The following is a 10,031-nucleotide window of genomic DNA, read 5'->3' on the forward strand; positions in this document are numbered from 1 at the left end:
GTTACATTCAGATCAGGGCACTAACTTTGAATCTGAGGTGTTTGCTGAAATGTGCCGAGTCCTTGGCATTTCCAAAACTCGTACGACCGCCTACAATCCAAAGTCTGACGGCATGGTCGAAAGGTTTAATAAAACCTTGGTCAACATTGTGGCGATGCTCATTGACCCTAAGCGAAGGCAGAAGGACTGGGACGAATTTCTCCCCTATGCCACCTTCGCCTACCGGTGTACGCCACAAGACTCAACTGGCGAAAGCCCCAACATGATGATGTTGGGACGGGAAGTGACCGTTCCAGTGGATTTGGTCACGGGGTGTGTTGAGGTTGAAGAGGACACAACTTTGGACTTTGCTGAGAAATTGAGAAGTGAAATGCAGAGTGCCCACAAAAGGGCAAGAGATTGTCTCAGGAAAAGTGCCCGGAGGCAAAGGCGAAATTATGACAGGCGAGCATTCGAACACGGGTTGGAAGAGGGCCAACTTGTGTGGCTACACAACCCAGCGAAAAGAAAGAACCTTTCCCCCAAGCTACAGCTTCGTTGGGAAGGACCTTGGTTAATTACCAAGAAGTTATCGGATGTTATCGTCCGTATTCAGCAAAAGTCGGGGAATAAGTTGAAAGTTGTCCATGTTGACAGGTTAAAGCCGTGTGTCGGTGAAACAGTTGGTACTTGGGCAAGTCAACCCAAGGATGTTGTGGAGGAGAGCCTCCCGATAGATCAAGTGACTGATGTTCCAGATGTCAGTGGTTCATCTGGGGAGTTGGTTGATGAGGCCAGTAATGGTGAAACTCCTCTGGTGTCTCATGACGTCAGAGAAGGGTCAAATTCGGAGAATGAGGACAATCTTGTGTCGGGTCAAACACCGTCGAGGCGGTACCCAAAACGGGCGCACAGATTGCCCTTGCGCTACCGTTAGCGCTGTACAAAGTTGTTTTGCTTTTTTGTGAAATTGCATCTACTTAACTTGCAGTGGAATTGCTAACAATCGAGGGTTGTCCAGATATCGACATATGTTCCATTAATACATATTTCTTTCTGTTATGGTTTCTCTTGCAGAGTGTGAAGAGAAATGCTGCAAGACAAAGGTCGTGGAAGGTCCAAGCCAAGGCGGTTCAGTTGCCAAGAGTGCCCCCTGTGGTTCAACCATAGGCAAAGCCTCTGGCGCCATATTCGAAATATACATCAGTCGAAGAGTACCTTGTTTTGCAGTAGGTGTTCCTACCAGGCGGGTCAGGTAGGCACGCTGTTCCGGCATATGGAGACCTGCCACCCTAGTGAGGCGGGGGAGGGCGCTAAAAGCCCGGCTCAGAGCCTTGGTCAAGACAGGTCGTTATTCAGCGCCGTGCGAACGGTGGTGACCGGTAGTCAGCCGACTACTAAGGCCATGTCGCCCAGTGAGTCAAGTCCGTCCCCGAAGGTTGCGGAGGCAACTGCCTCTAAGCAGTCTGTTGGAGCAGCAGTTTTGTCCTTGTCGCCTACCCCCATGTCCCCACTGACGGAGCGCCCTTCGTCGCCCCAGTCCAAAACAGTCTCACCCTACGTGCGGTCCGGGGGAAAACCGAAAGGCATGTTGCAGATGGTCGTGGAGGAGGCCGCCGAGAGCCTTTCGTCAGCTTCCCAAGAGGACGAACAAGAGGCCGCCTCGCTACCATTTGTACCGCCTCCAGCGAAGAAGACACGCACCGCCACCGTCCGGGAGTACACTTGCACGCAGGTGTATCTAGACGGCAAGCTCGTCAAGACGGATGAACACAACTCGGTCTACCAGAAGCAAATAGAAGTAGACGCGGAGGGAAAGCCGACCGGGAAGTAAAGAACCAGAGACGAGGACCGACACTCTTATATAAAAGAGTTTTAAGCTTTGTTTAAAGATGACATAAGTTATTTTTATAAGTGTTTTAATCCTTAAGTTGGTACGGACGAGTAAGTGAAATCTATACTTCAATCATGTGTAATCATGCAGTACTTGAAATTTTCTATTTTTGTATAAATTAAAACCTGTGTAAAATCAACCGTATATTGTGAGCCTTGGAGAACATCTACTTATATAATTTTATCTGCCAGAAGTCTTGTCTCTTAATTTTGTGTAAAATCATGCGAGAAACAGTGATCAGTTTGTATGCCATTTCCAAGTTGTGAGCAAATTTTCCTGTAAATATTAAATTAGGTGCCTTGAAATTTTGGTAAAGTCTTGTAAATATTAAATGAGGCAAAATTAGGCGTTCTTTTTCCCCTTAGAATGTGTATAAGATCTTGTAAATATCTAATGAGTTATACTTTGTATAAGACCCAGTGAATCTTCTATGAGTTGTAGAAGAGTTATAAGTTGAAGACACACTTTCCTTATTTAATTGTTATGGCTTGTGGTGTATGGGGACATACCCCGCCATGCTCGGGCCTTTGTGACGGAAAGTGTATAGGACTAGAGCTAGTCTAATTTTATTAATGAGTTGCAGTGCACGTACCTGATTGGCTAGTGACTTGGTAACGTGTGCTGGCTAGGCATAGCGTAGCGCGCTGTGTGCACATGGTCGTGCTACTGCAGTGAGCGCTGCAATCGCATTATAGGTTTTGCTTGTTGGACTTCGCAGAGTGAAGTTGGTGAGTTGGCACGGAGCTAAGGCATTGTCAGCGCTGTGCGAAGTGTTGCGTGGTGCTGATGCGTTGTAAGTACGTGATTGTATAGACTGTACGTGGCTGACTAGTGAGTGTAGCTGACGCGTTGCAAGTACAAGGCTGTGAGAGCTGTACGTTGCTGACGCTGGCTCGCATGCACGTTAGGTGAAGCTCGTACGAAGTTGTACAAGTTGTACTTTGCTGACGCAGTGTGACTGTTGATGCGCTGTGTGTGGCTGATGCGCAGTGAATGGCTGATGCGCATGGTGCATAGTTGATGCATTGGAGTATTGCTGCTGGGGCCCTACGCTTAATTAGTGCTCAATCCAAGTAAGTAAATGCACAGGCAACCAAACCAATCTCCCAATCACTTCACTGTACATTTCAATTGTTGATTTGTGTTGATTATTGTGGAATAAATTGAACGTCCTGTACCGACAGTTCTTCTGTCAAGGATTACTTTCTTTACCGGTTGATTGTGTAATTCAACAGAGACTAATTAACACTCGGTCACAATCGGCGGTATATTTCCTCCAAAACGGTCCCGCACCCTTTGCCTTGAGGTCGCTCTGTGTGGTCTCTCGTCTGGGGAAAAGCCTTGGGTTGGGAAGATCGACTCTGCCACTAATGGTGCTTGGTTTGATCCCATCAACTCAGGGTAGGCCCGGGGATGCCCGCCACAATAGTTACACTTACAGCAACGTTTTAGCCATGAAAAATGTACGTGTATTTATTAAGTTGAATGCTAATGTTCAGAGCGACCAAGTATTATCATTGCACTGACATTCCTTCCACTTCACGCTCATTATCTGTAAACTATAATACGAATGTAATGGTAAAAATAATTTCACGCGGCGGCAAATGGATGTTCCATTCCACGAGGCGAAACCGAATGGACTGAATCATTCTGTCGTTGGATGAGAAACAAAACGACACAAAACAAAACCGAACAAGAAAACGCACTTGAACAATCAACAAAACCACCAAAAAAGAGCAAATGAACCAAACCAAACGAAAGCCAACACAACCAATTTAAGACGAGATGATGCAAGGCAAAAGAATCCAACTAAACTTGGCCGTGTGTAACTGCATTCGTTGAAGGAAATGGTTGCCTTTATGCGAATCAGTGGTTCTAATTTCAAAATGTTGCTCGATTTGTACGATAACCTGAGTGCTGCCGCGACAGGGGACTATCACTACGAACCGCTAACTTCACGTCAACAAATGTTTGTCTTGAAAACAAGACTATCTAGTCAGTAAAGTCTGGAACCAGTTGGGGTCTCACCTCAGTAACGTAAACTTGGGTTCCTCCTCGGTCTAGAGATGACTCAGAGCGACCAATTAGGGAACATATCCATTTGGTGGAAATATACCGCCGATTATGACCGTGGTGCTCTCTGCCATTGAATTTGACAATACACAACGAGGACACCTGACAATCGCCCTCAACCTAAACAACGCGATTTATTCAAACATTAACAAGTAATTCATTGATTTAAATGATTAATGTTAATTTGTATTGGGTAAATCTTTATTACAACCTGTATTGATTGCTTTGTGTGGTCTTGAGGAGAGATTATGAGAAACGCACAGCTAATTGATCTCCATTAAAAAGACTGGATAGGACATCCAGGACATTGGACATTGTGCACAAAATGCGCGACCGAACAACGGCGGCGCTTCAGGAGGGTAATGTTATGCTGTATGCTGCGCATTTCTGGTCAAAATTTATTAATGACATAAACTTTTTCTGATTAGACGATGGCTAAACCCTCGGCCTCCCTCCCGAAAACAAGCCAAAAATAAGCAGAAATGCAAGAATATCATTTCCGGAATGTGTCTGTTAGTTTGTTTTGTGTTTAATTCATTGTTTAGACATATTGTGTACGGTCTTGCTTTAGCAATATTTTCATTTTAGGTCAGTTCAAGCGTGATTTGTTCAATGTTTGAAACTCTGAGAATTCCACCAGGACATGCAATAGGTTTTGTCAGTAAATATGATGTCCAAAGTGTCCATGTGTTTTTCCGTCTGGTTTCAATGAGCCAACACTGAAAAAAATTCATCAATAAAATGAAAGTCTTAGTTTTAATTTTACACACTCGAAGAAAAAATTGTACCAAATAAACTCCATTCACACATGTATATTGAATATTGAGGCCTACGTGAACTTGAACTTTATGGCCCTTAATTCCCAGACTGAAGAACCGGAGCAAGCTCCGCCCACTTACGCGCCCGCACATAGCGCATGTGGAGCTCTCACTAATTAATTGATAATTATGCACGCCTTTGCAGAAAGCAGTGTGAGAGGGCCATTAAAAATGTACACTGGTGGGATTTCTATGATCATTTTTTTCTCAGGTTTTCAGGCTTTGTTCAATTTTTTTCTTCAGACAATCCCATTAAATCGTTTTTGACCCCCACTCGACAAGCACTGCTTCTTGGGGGCCCCGTCCACATTTACACACTTTGTGAAACTGTTTCTGAAGAGTAATATTATGTGGAAAATAAAGTGAAGTGAACTGAACGGATATATTAGTTTCTACTTTAAGTGGAATTTTTAGTGCTTTGTAAAAAGACTTCATAATCTTCATTTTTCCTGTGTGCACGGCGAGATAGCCGTTTCTTAGTATGGGCCCCTTCCATCATTATAAGTAGTATAAACTACTGTACATCGTCAGTGTTCAACTTGTGCATACACAGCCTGCTACATACGCAAAGCTCTACGCTCCGCCCATCCTGCTACATCACGTGACATGCATGCCCATATACTACCTATAAGTAATGCAATGCTCATAATTATGCACATTACACTTTCCGCTACAAAAACATTTCTGTTTTAGTGACGAAGAGGGGATATGGCGTTTGATTGCACGACGGGATGGACATTTTAAAAGCAATGTCGGGACACTGATAAAGTGACATAAAGCAAACTGCGACGGAGACTGTTTCATTTCTTAGAATTATTTCGAGGAACAACACGAAATCAAGATGATGTCGATGTCCTCACAGACTTCGAAGTTATTGCGCAATGTTTTGTCAAAGTACCGGTAGTTTTTGGCAAGTTATATGCTGCAGACGCTGAGTCATCATCATGGTTGAGTAAACAGCCATTGGCACCGTGACACGCACTGCATGTACTTCTGGGAAACGACCAAAGGTTTTTGCTTGAATTAAGTACAATACAATAACAAAAAAATACACTTAAATCATACGCAGGTGCGCATGATTTAATTTTTGTCCTTTTACAGGCTCCATTTTTATAAAGGGGTCATATGATCGAAATATTTTACTAAAATCCTTGAAAATGCGCATTTGTGTTTCAATTAGCCTCATTTTAAACATTTGTTTCGCTATTTTGTATGTATTTTGAGGCCTTGTTGGTTTTACGCTAATATAAATTTGCAAATTCATGAGCAAAACTGTGATGTAATCCGAGGTAACTTAACGAACCTCCATTTTGCTAGCCTTTTATACTGTAATTTCGAAGATTTCCATTTCTTTTGACAATTTTGTGTCTCAGAAATATTTTCAAAGAGAAAATTTGGGGTTTGACATTTGAACATAAAAACATGCACTTCTGAACTGTCTTCGAAGCCTCCGGATTTACATTACATTAACAGCGCCCTCACGTGTCTGGAAGCGTGGTCAATTTTGAAAGTAAAAGTGCACTTTAATTACCCTAAAAAGATTTCAAACAATCCTTTCTCATATACTGAAGAAAAATTTAAACACACACAATGCTTCTAAGAAACTTCATTGCACTATTTCTTTGGGCAAAGTGAAGTCCAACACTTCAGGAAGGGAACTTCCACGAGGCGTGGAGATTGTGTCCTTTCGAGTCTCAAGACTCAAGAACTATTTTCCAATAGAAAAGTACATGTACCCAGTTTTGAAGTGCTTATACATGTATTCAGATATGACACGTAGGCCTATATGTTACCACGTTTGGAATCATCCAAAATTCCAGCCCTTTTTAGGCCTTTATCAACTCTTTTTCAGATTCAGGAAACAGCCGCTGTTTTGTCCAATGATTTAATAAATATTTTGCCAATTACTTTTACATACCCATATACTCCAGCCAACTTTGAAAATACAACGGAGGATGCCAAAAACGTAATTTACACCTTCTATATGCTTACAACGGCGTAGGTTTGCCTTGAAATTGGTGTTACCTTGCTGCAGCATTCTTAGATCCGAACATTTTTTTGTTCCCTTAGCTTTTGAATACATTTAATTGATTGTTGAAAGTCCGAAAAATTCAATTCACGGACAATCCACGAAGAAGTGAGGCAGTGATTCAATAGCGCACCCCCCCCCAAAAAAAGTGTGGGGAATACCCCCCTCCCTCCCATGTGGGTTTTATGTCATTCTTCCGTGATTATGGGAAATGTTACGAAATATAAAGGTGGCGCGTGTGGTACCTCCGGGTTCAATAGCACGAATTCGCCCGGCAGAGCTGAGGCGTGCAACGTTGCAGATTGCAGGGCTCGGACATGCACAACATTTCGGAGTGTATTGCTCGAATCTCTGAGGGGAAAACACGAATTTTGACCCACATAATGGTGGTGGTGGGAGGGGGTATAATAAAAAGAGAAAGGAAGGAAGCTTTTTCAATGCATTCAGCTCAGCAGGTGCGTCCCAATTAATTGCAGCCGCGTTTCGATCTCGGTCATTTCACCTTGACTCCCGATTTTACTAGTAAAATGTACTGTATGAACTGGACACTACATGTACATGTCGTGGTGAAATATCACTTTCCAAAGTAAGTGTGATACGTAATCAGTAACTGAGTCTCTTTAAGATGCGTGTAACAGAGTCAAGCTTGGAAAAACTTTAAAAGGTATCAATGGGAAACCCTCTATATAACAGCAGCGTTTTTCTTCCTATGATTTATTTTTACATGATGAAACTTGATCCCCGCGACAGTAGAATTCAAATTCGGCAAATAAGTTGTAGTCACTTTTTGTTGCTTGTTCAAATGGCGACGCCAGCCAGCAAACGATATACCAAAATCCACCTGGGGAGATCTTCTGCATTGGGTATAAGTTTGTAAGTATATAACCACTTAATTAATCAGGCTTCAGATTTCATTTTGTGATTCTTGTTAATCATAGGCCTAAGTGACATTTGGGAGGAAATGGGGTTAAAAATATCTGTGTGAGTTACATTTCCGAACGTAAAAAAGGGTATTTACAAAGTTTAAATTGTTCTCCAGGTTTTCCACACATGATGCATACCTTAATAACTGAAGCAGTGTTTGAAAAAGGTTACCGCGTTATGCTTCTGCGATTTGTCCTTTGTTAGTTTGATCATAGAGCTCTTTTGCCTTTCTGTCGACCACTGGAATGATTTATGTGTGCACATGTGCACGTTCATGAACTACCACGGACAAATGTTTTTCGTGCGAAATTCACAATAACTTGAAAGTACTACCAATGTTTTTATCGGATCTTAGTACACACGGCACTTTATTTCATTTATTTGGATAAACTGGAGAAGTTGTTTTAAAATGGGAAAGGCCATGGACGTATTTTCTTTCAAATCTGGTCGTATTGTAAAAATCACTTTTTATTTTCAGAATTCGTTTCAGGAGTCTGAGACGGACTGAGCACGGAGTCTAAAACGTTGAGTATACTGCCAGTTCTTTTCTGAACCACACATACTCATAAGAGAGATATATTCCTTCGCACGGTGCTACCGCAAGCCTTTCCACCTGTTGCTTGTACTTCCTCTGCAAAAATAGACGGGCCACTTGACGAAGATGAAATGTCAGGCATGCAGACATCAATGGGGACTGGGAAACACCTCGCTGCTCAACAGGAAATGAAACTATTCTGTGGCTGTTTATTCCTCTTTCCTGATTGCTTAAAAAAATCATGCGAAAATGAAAGAAGTAGAAGGTGAGGAATTTCCCACATTGTAACATGATGACAGGGCCATTATGAGCAAACACTTCTAACCTTACAGGGCGTTCACATCATATAAAACGCACGTCGGGAGCAGCAACAACTAACAAGCACCAGACACAGAAGTTGTTGAGTGCATATCCTCCTGCATTCCAGTCAATCAGCTTCTACCGAGGTTACATGTAAGGTATCATTTTTCAATCTCCATGTTACAATAAAATCAAAGGAATCTGAACTCTAACTACAGATATCTTTGTGTGCAAAATATCTTGGAACTGCAACCGCTGTACGGTGCATAAAGTCAAAAGTTCAAAACTGCAACTTTAAGCAACTTTTTGGGGCAAAATTTTCATGATCATAAAAAAAGGCTCAGGACCATGAGTAAGCAAATATGAGACAGTTGCAATAAATTTCTGGAGGATATTTTCATTGTCATGATCAATACATACAAAGGTCGATTTTTTGCTCACATAGTTATCAATTATGAATCATCCCATTTTCCAAGAAATAACACCTTATACAACAATTAACAATTATACAAGATTCCTGCTTAAATAACGTATTTCAGAGTGTCGCAATACACTGTAACTGCCTTCACTTGTTAAAATGCCAGTCATGCCAGTGCAAGTCCCTTCAAGCTACAACTTACAAGCTGTTCAAATAAACTGCAACAGAAGCATGTCATTGTGTACTTAGGTACTTATGACTGGTCTTGTGACTGAACTTGCGAAAGCAGCAGTACATGTAGATGGACTTGACTAAATGTACCAATATATTTAGCTGTATACATTGCACTCTGTTCTGACTAGGTTGACCACACAATGGCCTCTTTGAATCAACGTGTCCACACACTCCTCTTGGTCTCACTACCTGGTGCCTGCATGTAGCTGTTATAAGGGGAGCTGACGAGATCAATTCCTCCGGACACATCCTCTTTGTTGGTAAGACTTCCTTAGTCACACTTTCTGGAGCAATGACGCCTTGTTCTAAATACATTTGAAAAGGTTTGCATGCTAACTGGGCATGTTATTTGCCTTCTTGCTTGTTTTTCTTCAGTATCCGTCATAAAAGCTAAAAGCATTTGCCCATTCAAAGGCTTAAGGAGAGTGACCTGACTAAAGGAGAGTGACCTGACTAAAGGAGAGTGACCTGACTAAAGGAGAGTGAGGGTGACCCAGTTTCAGATCAGGTGTTTCTTGTGGTCTATGATTGCCCAAGTGAATGATCCAGCTGTGAATTGGAATTCACTCTATAAAATGACAGGCTCTTTAACTGATTCCTTGATCAGGTCACCTCGTGTATGGATAGTTTTACATCTTTGCTACCCTACTGGAGTTACTTTTAACAGTTGATTGGTTTCTAGGGTAAAGCTGGGGTATTGGACCACGTAAGAAAAGCAAGAAATTTGACCAGCTGTGTAGTTTTGAATGCAATTGGTTGAATTGTCCTGGTCAAAATTCCTGCACCTAACCTCCATCTAATCCTCTCGAGTTCTGGAGCGTTGATTT

The 10,031-nt window shown here is 42.1% G+C and overlaps 1 protein-coding gene across 5 annotated transcripts in view; it reads left to right on the forward strand.

Annotated features, from left to right (window-relative positions):
- Positions 1–8,438: 8,438 nt before the first annotated feature.
- Positions 8,439–10,031, forward strand: part of LOC110981472 (E3 ubiquitin-protein ligase XIAP-like) — a 40,592-nt gene continuing 38,999 nt past the window's right edge. For 2 of the 5 annotated variants that reach the window (XM_087146203.1, XM_087146202.1), the window contains exons 1-2: positions 8,446–8,705; positions 9,333–9,464. The gene's annotated coding sequence lies outside the window, so the exon portion shown is untranslated. Of the gene's footprint in view, positions 8,711–9,200; positions 9,220–9,332; positions 9,465–10,031 lie in introns of those variants that run through there. The other 3 variants (XM_087146212.1, XM_087146205.1, XM_087146206.1) reach the window with 3 other exon arrangements.

The sequence above is a fragment of the Acanthaster planci genome, linkage group LG15 (genome assembly GCF_054643075.1).
Source record: "Acanthaster planci isolate LZ-2023a linkage group LG15, COTS_SCS, whole genome shotgun sequence".
NCBI classification, from domain to species: Eukaryota; Metazoa; Echinodermata; class Asteroidea; order Valvatida; family Acanthasteridae; genus Acanthaster; species Acanthaster planci.